This window comes from Solanum lycopersicum, chromosome 3 (assembly GCF_036512215.1).
Source record: "Solanum lycopersicum chromosome 3, SLM_r2.1".
Classification (NCBI taxonomy): domain Eukaryota; kingdom Viridiplantae; phylum Streptophyta; class Magnoliopsida; order Solanales; family Solanaceae; genus Solanum; species Solanum lycopersicum.
Window position 1 is genome coordinate 48,316,715 of NC_090802.1, and position 10,963 is coordinate 48,327,677.

Sequence of the window (10,963 nt, forward strand, 5' to 3'; positions counted from 1 at the left end):
CACATTATCTGCGAGTGAGTTACACTCACTTTAAATGTTTTGTTGATTGTGAAAAAAGTGTCAAAATGACACAATATAGCCTGACATAAGGTGTCTAAAATGAACAAAGTCTAATTAAGATGTTTAAGTGAAAGTTTGTGTCAATTTTTGGTGTCACCCATGGGTTAAGCCTTTCTTTTCTTCATAGAAAGACTAGCTAGAGTACAAGCCTCATTTTCCTCTTTCCACATATATTCATACACTAGTTAACATGTTCGCGCTTCGCGCGATCCTAACAACTATTTTAAAAATAATTTTTATTATAAATTAGCACGTACTAAAAAAGAAGAAATATGATCAATACTTAATAAAAGCTATAAATGTTTATAATAATTGTTTCAATTTATAAGATATTATTTTTGTATTATTTTGTTAGGGTGAAAAGAACATGTTTTATATATTGAAAAAAATACTAACTTAATTTTCTGCTTAATTTTCTATTGTCGTGGATCATCAAATGAAACGTAAATAATATGTCCTCATTTTTTAAAAGTATGGATGCTTATTTTTATATACGGAACTACTGAACTTAGACCTTTTTAAATATAGTTCTTCAATATAATTTATTTAACCAAAAAACATACTTGTTAGGTGCATAATCTTTTACAAAATTCTTTATTTTTTAAACAAATTGTGCAAGTTAAAATATGAAAATTGACAAAAAGCATGCCAATATTAATACAAAGGAAAGAACGACTAACTATCTTAATCAAATAAAATATAAGTATAAAAAATCATAATAATAAAATTTAAAAGCAATCAATATTAATATTTCAACAACACAACTCGATACAAAATTGTATTCATTTTTATTTGTTTTAATTATCAAAGAATAATTATACAAATAATAAATAGTAAATATTTTAACTCTTGAGGAGTTACAAAACTCACTAAATGTATAATTATTTAGAGAAAATCACAATTTAAATAATGACAAAAAAAGCGAAGAATGGGAGTAAAAGATTAAGTAGGACTTTTAGTATATAAGAGTTTCTGTTATTGTTTGTTTTTATATCATATTGAAATTATTTATAAAAAAATTTCGTCTTCACACAAATTAAAAAAGTTTATCTTTACTTACTCAATATAGTTCACTAAAATAATACTTCAATTCATTTTAGTGTGTATTTTGTATGTTTTGTTGTGGTCATTTTATTTAATTACTAAAAAGTTAGGAAATAAAAAAAATCATTGTTTTAGTACAAAATTTTAAAAATCTCGAGTTTTAATAAATATTACATACTCCCTCTCTATTTCAAAATAAGTAAAATTGTTGAGCCTTTTTTCATAGTTCAAAATAAGTGAATTGTTCCAAGTTTAAGAGAGATGTTGAAAAATTCTTCCATTTTTGCCCTCATTTACAATGCTAACTAATTGTAAAAGAAATGAATTTTATATACAAAATATGTACATAACGTCATCCGAAAAATAAATCATTTATTTTAAAAGTTATTTAGAGCGCTCATTTATGAAATAGATAAATGACTTAATTTTGAGTAACTTTAATATATAATATAAATGAAAGAAAAATGGAAAGAAGTCTTAAAAAGAGAGATAAAGAATTAAGTAAAAAAGGAATCGAGGAGACATATTTATTTAGCAAAAAATATAAATAGATAAAAAGAATTGCAAGTGTGAGATGGATCAACCCGCTAATAAAAAGAACAAAGCAACATAATAGTGTTTTCTTATTAATTTCAAACAAAATTAGAGTATGTCTTGTTACCAAAAGTTTTCAATCATAAATAAAGAAAAAACATATGCTTCCATGAAAATGTTCTACGTGCAAATCTTGAATAGTTGATGTGCAAATGATATACTAAAATCTAAATCCATAACATTTTGGAAAAACTAAGTGTAGAGGTAATGAATAGAATAGAAAGGAGTTGAGGAGATATGTCATTTAAGTAGAAAAAGTGAATAAACAAAGTTTTTTTTTTTTTGTAATTTATGAGATGTAATTAGTTGTAATAAACATTATAATGTTATAAAATCAAGCTCATAAGAATATAATCATAAAGAGAAGAAGACAAGAGAAGTAGATAGAAGAAGGGGAATTTTCTTCTTATTCAAGTGTATTTAAGTGTCATCTGTATCTATTACAATAGTGAATGAACAACCCTATTTATAGAGTGAGAAATCACTCCAAAGGTCACCATATTAAATATCATAATAAATAGATACATTCTTATCCAAAAAGGTTCATGTAACCTAGTGAATATGAATGGTTGTTCATGTACCAACCTTATTGATTATCCACTCATTCTATGAATTTATAACACTCCCCCTTGGATGTCCATAGATAATGTGCCTCGTTAAAAACCTTACTAGGAAAAACCCTGTGGAAAAAAATTCTAGCGAAGGAAAAAGAGTACACATATCTTTTGATACGCACCATTTGTTGCCTCATTAAAAACCTTGTCAGGAAAACCCAGTGGGAAAAAACCTCGATCAAGGGAAAAAGAGTGCAACGCGTATTGTACTCCCCCTGATTAAAACATCACATAATTTCTTGTGATGATGTCTCCAATCTTCGTACATTGTGGTTGGTATATTCTTTTTTTTAAAAAAGAAAAGAAAAACCACACATTTCTTTGAATATGGTGTGTCATTTATCTCAACCAAACACACTTTCAACTTGCTTCATGGAGGACTTTTATTTCTGCATAGCAACATTTGTTTGCTTCATTGATCGTCGGGATATTATTGTGCCTCCACATGAATACACATAGCGTGGTTGAGATAGAGCTTTATACGGATCAGATAAATATATTCTGCATTTGCGTAACCAATCAATTTTGTCTTGGATTCCTCGGGATAGAATAAACCCATAACTATGGTCCTTCGAGGATATTCAATCATGTGCTCAACACCATTTCAATGTCCTTTTATCGGGGAGAAAATGAATCTTGCCAGTAAATTTACTGCAAAACAAATATCTGGAATAATATTGTTAGTAAGATGCACTAGTGCCCTGATTGCACCAAGATAGAGTTTCATCACCAAGAAACTCTCATCCTTCTTTTGAGATCAAACTGAATCATCATTTATGTCAAGTGATCTCATAATCATTGGGGTACTCAATGAATGCGATATATCCACATAAAGTTGCATCAAAATTTTTCAGTGTATGTGCACCGTTAGACAAATATTTTATTTGTCAAATTAACAATCTGTAGGTCAAGACAAAATTTTGTCTTACCAAGACCTTTTCATAAAAATACAAGGACAATTAGGGTCATTCTTTTGTACCCTTTTTCTTCCTTGACTATTTCAATCCATATAAGAATTCTTGAAGCTTTATTGGATAAGTTTCTTTCAAACTCTTATATGCTTCAGACACCTCGATTGTTTCAAGGATTTTCATATAACCTTCATTGTCTAGCTAGACATTACAATTATTCATTTACATGCATTCAAGTTTTCATATGTTGCCAGATCAAAACAAACCTCATTTCATCCACCAAAGGAGAAAACATCTCCACCAATGTCAGGATTTTTGCGATAAACCTTTATGCCCCAAGGCACAAACCGTATTTGATATCTTACGGTTATACTATCGCATAATAATTTATTTGTACCTCACTGACATTATATCTTGATTTATGGACTACCAGTCCAAAATGTCACTTTTCTAAGTGAAACAAAATATACTTGAATTGTGCATTATACTTGGCCAACCATTTATCTGTCCACACTATATGACAGATTTGAATTCAAGATCCTCATCACAATTTATATCATTGAGCGCTACCTCATATCAAAGATATCGTCGACGGTTATTTGATATCGATTCCAACAAGACATAACTTATCGAGATCTCTTCATTTTTCATTATTTCAGGTACCTGAACCTTTTTCAAGATTTTATGAAGTGTTATGTCAATGTGCTCTTTTATAGCACTTGCCTCATTATCATGACCATATTGATCATTTGCTCCTTCCTTCTACAAGGAATTTTATATTTGGAATCGATTGGTCTATTAGGCTTCCGGCGTATCATAGACTCTGTACTTCAAGGACTTCACATTGGAGCATTTGCAGCTGAATTATATCATAGGGTCAGTGCATTCATCTGGCAACTGATTTGCAACATTATGCAACTGAATTATCCCTTGAACTTTAAGTTCACATATTTATTTTAACGAGGATCTAGATAATTCATAATTAACCTCACACATAATTTTCAGCTGTCAATCATCTCTCCCCCTAATGTTAGAAAATCTAACATTCATTCCAAAAGTTCATCTTTGTGCGTGGTGGAGTAATTAAAATCATAACCGCACATTCAACATTTTAGATGAAAATTATATGGTTCCTGACCCTGAACCAATTTTAATGGGGAAACCTTGTTGGTTTGATATATACATGTGTTGCTACATGTTAAACAAAATTATCTCATACCAAATCATATTTGGGAGTTTTGTTCTCATAACCATGATTTGGCTATAATTGGAGGCATACAATTTCTGCTAAAATGAACCAGCATTATCAATATAATTTCATAGTTTGGAACTATGCTCTTAATTTTAACAATTTGAGCAAACAACCTTACAAAAACCAATTTGTAAATTGACAACAAAATACATGTGACCATTGCATAGATGCATCAATCATATAGTTGCAAATGATCCACATGACAGGTGAACGGGCCCATATTCACCCTTTTATATGTTCCAAAAATTTTTAGGGGATTACAGTCCCGACCTTAGCTGGTACAATGATCATTTTATCAAGAGAAAAAGCAACACAAGAGAATTCTTGAAGAATCTTTATTTCTTCATCATATAAATCATCTGAATTCTCAATCACATTTGCATTACATTTAATCGGAATGGTCAACCAGTCATGCCAACTGATCTTTATTTTAGTACACTTATAATTTACTTTTACATGTGATTTCATCAGCATGTACATGTTTGTATGGAACAAACAAGAGGAAAAGTGGGGTAATATTTTACATAAACATTATAACCCTCTTCGGTTGTAGTGATTTATAGTCTCAATATTTATTTTCATTCATCCGAAACTTAAAAAATTTTCTTTTGAGACTTACTACAACCCCAATATTATTCCTCTAATAATAGTACAACTCGTTAGAGCTTGCAATTAATTTTGTGTACTATCACATATTGCATGACAACATCCCTATGGTGAGCATCTCCTTCAAGGAGGAAATTATATTATTATTTCATGGTCAAAATCATTACAAGCAAGACGTCTTTCTTGCTTTACTTTTATTGTACCATAGGTACACAACCAATGACAAATTTGTATTGCCACACAATAATGACCACAATCCTTATAGGCAAAAACTATTTCTTTCTTTTGCCCTTTCGGTAGTTCATACCATAGTGACATATAAACCGTACAATACAATTAGCCATTTCTGCCAAATAAAATTTATTTCCTCTCAAATCTCCCGTAAAGATGAGAAGTGACATGTACCATTTTTTCTCAAACCTTCCATAGAGGTGAGTTGTGACATATATCCAACCCATAATGATTTTATCACATCTGGACTCATTCTCTTATAGAATGGTCGAGCATTCACGATACTCATTACAAGTCACATTCTCTTCAAGGATTGGACTAATTATTTATATGTACTTCATAAATTTGCATTATAAGCACATTGTCATGGCTTTAAAATTCATCATATTTCCATGACACACCTCAACATCACTTTGAAAGATCAAGTGTACCATCACTTTATCTTCTTGTCTTTTGATGAAAGATTTATAAATTATTGGGTCGATAACATTCACAAGTCCAATGTCCTTTCATACCATTTTGATAATGAAAACTGCCTTCACATTTTGAAGGACTATTTGGAGAACCCATAGTGTTCTTCCTTTTATAATTACCACAATGATGACTATTATATTTATGTCCCTCCACGCCCTTATTCATATCATTAATCATTTATCATCTTTCAGACTAACATTCACTGCTACCACATTCGTATGATTGAATGGAGCAAGTTAACAGGCGGATTTCAGAGTTATTACATGTTGCTACCACATTCTTTTCAAGGAATGAAGCAAATTCAATAGAACGAATTTCAAGACTTTTCATCAAAGCCTAGTCATCATTATATCATCATTATGGTGCATTGACTCAAACTCAATGTCTTATCCATATAAGGCGTTTTACGCCATAATTCTATGGGACTTGAACCCAATCACGGTGCATCAAAACTCAAATTGATGTCTTACCCTTTTGGTGCGATAGAACTTGAATCTATCGTCTTATCCTCAAATATTTTTCATTATGGTGCATCCGGACTTTAACCTGATGTCTTACCCTTTTGGTGCGATGAAACTTGAATTCATCGTCTTACCCTTAACCAACGGTATAATAAATCGAAGTACAACATGACTCATCCTTTGAGTCTTTCAAAACAATCAAAATAACATTCAAATTCATGCTATTAAAATTTTATACCTTCTTCTATTTAAGAAATTTTGTATAGCATGTCATATTCAACCAATAGTAGTATATGTCTTCGGTTCCTGATAATTGTTAGTGACTGAATACTATTTTATTCTAAATCATAAAAATATTCTAGAAAATACATACCTGATTTTATGCATATAATACTTTGATCTTCATAACGAGATCAACCAAAAGATGAGTTAAAGAAAAAGTAAAACTCAATCTTAATTGGCTAGAGACTCGTGCTGATAACGTGTTATAAAATCAAGCTCATAAGAATATAATCATAAAGAGAAGAAGACAAGAGAAGTAGATAGAAGAAGGGGAGTTTTCTTCTTATTCAAGTGTATTTAAGTGTCATCTGTATCTATTACAATAGTGAATGAACAACCCTATTTATAGAGTGAGAAATCACTCCAAAGGTCACCATATTAAATATCATAATAAATAGATACATTCTTATCCAAAAAGGTTCATGTAACCTAGTGAATATGAATGGTTGTTCATGTACCAACCTTATGGACTATCCACTCATTCTATGAATTTATAACATATAATATTTTTTTAGTTATCAAACAAATTTATTAATGAAGAGAGTAAACTCATTTTTTCAGTTTCATAATCAACTTAAATAAATATCAATTTTCTCTATAACTTAAGAAAATATGTTCATTTTGATTGTATATTGGCTAAACAAATTTGGTTCGTTCTGAAAAATTTCATTAAATTAGAAGAATTAAATGTTTTATGAATTTTGAATCCCACAATTTACACAAGTGTTAACAAATACGAAACAAAAACTTAATGTAGGGGATCTCATCTCCTTTTTAGTCAATTCAAAATTCACAAAAGAAAGAAATGTGTTATATCATTTAAATTAGAATGAAAAGAAATGATAAAATAAAATAAAATATGATGAAATATTCTTGATCGAGAAATTATGTCATATTAACATGTTATATACATAACATATATCGATATAAAATATGGATTGTATATCCAAAAGACAAAAGTTCATATAATGAAAATATCAAAAGTTTTCTTTAAGCAACAAAATAATCCGTGGAAGATCATGTCGCCCTTGATATAAAAAGTGTGTTTTGTAATATAATTTTGTTCTTGAAAGGTACATATCTTGATGGATAAATAATTAATTGAAAAATTATATAAGCAAAAATTAGAGCATCTATATATTTGTAAATTATCGAAACTTCTACTTTTTCAAATTTTACTCTGACCAACTCTTGAGGAATCTTCCACCACCGTTAAACTTTCTTCTTCATTTCGATGACTTGTGTCAAATTAATTTTTGATCGTCTCTTTTGACGAATCTTACACCAACTTTAAACTTTCTTCTTCATCTTGATAAACTTTTGCTTGGCTATTGTAACACAAGAAGAAATTTTAAAAAATATATCTATAATCTTCGTAAAAGCTTAAAAACAAAAAAATATATATTAAAAATATGAAGTTGGAGAAAATAGAAATGAACATGCAGCAACACCATAGATGATTGTTATTTATAGATGAAAATTAAGTAGAAGGAAGTTGAGAAGACATCTTATTTAATTAGAGAATTCAAATAGATGGAGGTTTTTTTTGTAACTTTCATGTGATATAATTATATGTAATAAATATGATTGTATTTAGTAATTTTTTAGTAAGTTGATTAATAAAAAATATGAATGAAAAAACTCAAAAAAGGGAGAAAAAGAATAGGTTATTGAGAGGTGTCACATCACCTTGTTTATATCTAGTTTTATTATATGTATAAATATAGATTTTTCTTTACATTATTCATACATTTGCCTTTAATTATTTATACATTGACTTTACATTTCTCATGTATTTATTGTTACTATACATTTATACATTGCCTTTACTTAATTACTTGAGTAATCTTTTGCTGATTTTTTACTTTTTTCTCCTAACGTTTGCTATTTTTCAAATAATATTTGCCAAATAAAAAATTAAAAAATTGTAACCTAACCCTTTTTTAAAAAAAATTAGGAGTAAAACAAATTCTCACTCAACTTTAAATTCTTTCTTACTCCCTTAGTGGAGTCTATATTTCTTTATAGACCATAACTTTTAATACTTTATTAGACTAATAAAAACGATTAATTATATCATAATTTCTTTTCAAAAAAGTAAAAATATTTAGTGAAAGTTTTAATTATGCATTCAGGGCAATAAAGAAAAGTTCTTAATAAATATAGGAAAAAGATAATGGATTGCAAAAAAAAAAAATAGCGAGAATTACGTAGCTAAGCAAATTTATACTATTTGATCACTCATCATAGCTATAGTTTGCTATAATTAACACTCATGAATAACAATATACATTAATTACGTGAGCTGACTTTGAGTTTGTATAATTAGTCATGTTTGTATATGTATAATTTGTCAGGATATACAAAAATATATGTATAATATATAATTTTTTAACTTATATACATATACAATTCATCTCTCTCCAACTCTCTACCCTCTCACTCCCCTCTCTCAATCTCGCTCGCCTCTCTCCTCCCTCTCCCGATTTTGCTTGCCATTTATACAAATGTATATGTATAATATACAGTTATATACAATTATATACATATACAATTCACTTCTCTCCCACTCTCTTCCTTCTCTCGCTCGCCTCACTCCTCTCTCTCCCAGTCTCGCTCGCCTTCTCCTTTCTCTCCTAATCTCTCTTGCCATATATACAAATACATATGTATAATGTACAATTGTCTAACCAATATACATATACAATTTACCTTTCTCCCACTCTTTTCTCCCTCTCTCTCGCCTCTCTCCTCTTTCTCCCAGTCTCGCTCGTCTTTCTCCTCCATACAACATGTATCTACAAATTGTAATTATCAAATTATAACTATGGAGAGTAATTAATTACTTTTAAGTGGCTATATGTGAAAGTTTTCCAAAAATTTAAGAAGCAAATATATAAAAGTAAATAAATATGATTAGGACGTTGATTCAATCAATTAGATCTCGACCATTAATTCTAAATTATGACATGTATCTGCAATCCAAATTAAAATTTGGGGAAAATGAAGAGAAGAGAAATAGAGAGGAGTCAATCCATGAAACAATAATTTCCTTTATAGACGAGTGTGTCTATATAATTGGGAAAAGAAAAAGCTACACAGAATCAAAAAAATAAATAAATAAAGTTGACAAAGTAAATTTAAGTGGTTGAGATTTGAGAGGAAATAAAATTACCTGTTAAGATGTGTTAAACCGTCACTATGCAATATTACATTTGAAGCTTACATTCATAACTATCGACCTGTCTTATAATTGTGTTGATGAGAAAACCTTAGAACTTTACTATATATTTTTCTTTTATCATATTTTTTAGTATTTATTTTTGAAAAATATTTTCTCTATAATTTAGGACTCTTTAATTACTAATAGTTCTCTCAATAATGAAAGAATAATTAACTTTAGGAAAGGTCCTTAAATATAGGAGGATAAAATGGCGAACTCTTCGTTGCATTTAATGTCATAATGTGTACTAAATGTTTGAAACTTTTCACTATTTATACACCATATTTATGCGATATATATATACATATATATACACTTATCCGTTCATTTTTACTTGTCATTTTTTACTTGTCATTTTTTTTAAAATATAAATTATATCATTGTTATTTGTCACCTTTAATCTATCAAAAAAAAAAGACAATTATATTTTTTTTATGTTTACCCTCAGCATTAAATATTCTTTCTTTAAATTATTTTTCAAAACTTAATACTAAACATCATAATCAATAATTATTTTTATGATGATTGAGTCAAAGTCAGTCGGCTAAAAGTGAACTGAGGGAGTATTATTTTATGTGCTATATAAATGGTATACATCATTTTGACAGACCAACTTCCGTGATCACTCTAAGAATTAATCATCTAAAATTTGATTTTACTAGCTTTGTGGAACAACTGTTACTTATATTTAATATAAATAATATAAAAAAGGGACAAAAATGAAAAGAATTATTTGAAGGTTTAAAAGGACATACCATGAAGACTAAAATGAATAAATTTCTACGATAGAACAAATTACGTACCAGTGCACAGTAGTGCTTGGGATGCTCTTTTGTTGGATGTTTGATAATAGTTCAACAATATGTAGCCATATTTAAAGGGCTACTAAGTATGGAATATTTTAAGCCTTCCTTCCATAGTAAAGAATAAATGTTAAAGTGACAATTGGATGCTTCAAAAGAAATAAAGATATATTTTACCTATCCTCTAAGTATAGTATTACATTAACTAGCTAAGACAAATTAAATCCCGGCCCATCGTAATATTTAGATGAGAAAAATTTTCAATTAGCAAATGTATTGGATTTAATAAGATTTTATAGCTATAATTTTTTATAATTATGCTTCAAATTATAATTATGTTTGCTATGGAGGTTGTGGTTTATATATTTCTGTCCGCTTTTGCATTTCAGTTGCAAATAATGTATTTAT

The 10,963-nt window shown here is 28.8% G+C and overlaps 1 long non-coding RNA gene across 1 annotated transcript; it reads right to left on the minus strand.

Moving 5' to 3' along the window:
- Positions 1-7,551: 7,551 nt before the first annotated feature.
- Positions 7,552-10,600, minus strand: LOC112941180 (uncharacterized). The gene is made up of 2 exons (XR_003246235.2): positions 10,556-10,600; positions 7,552-7,857 (listed from the first exon to the last, which is right to left on the minus strand). It is a non-coding gene; the product is annotated as an uncharacterized lncRNA (long non-coding RNA).
- Positions 10,601-10,963: the final 363 nt, after the last annotated feature.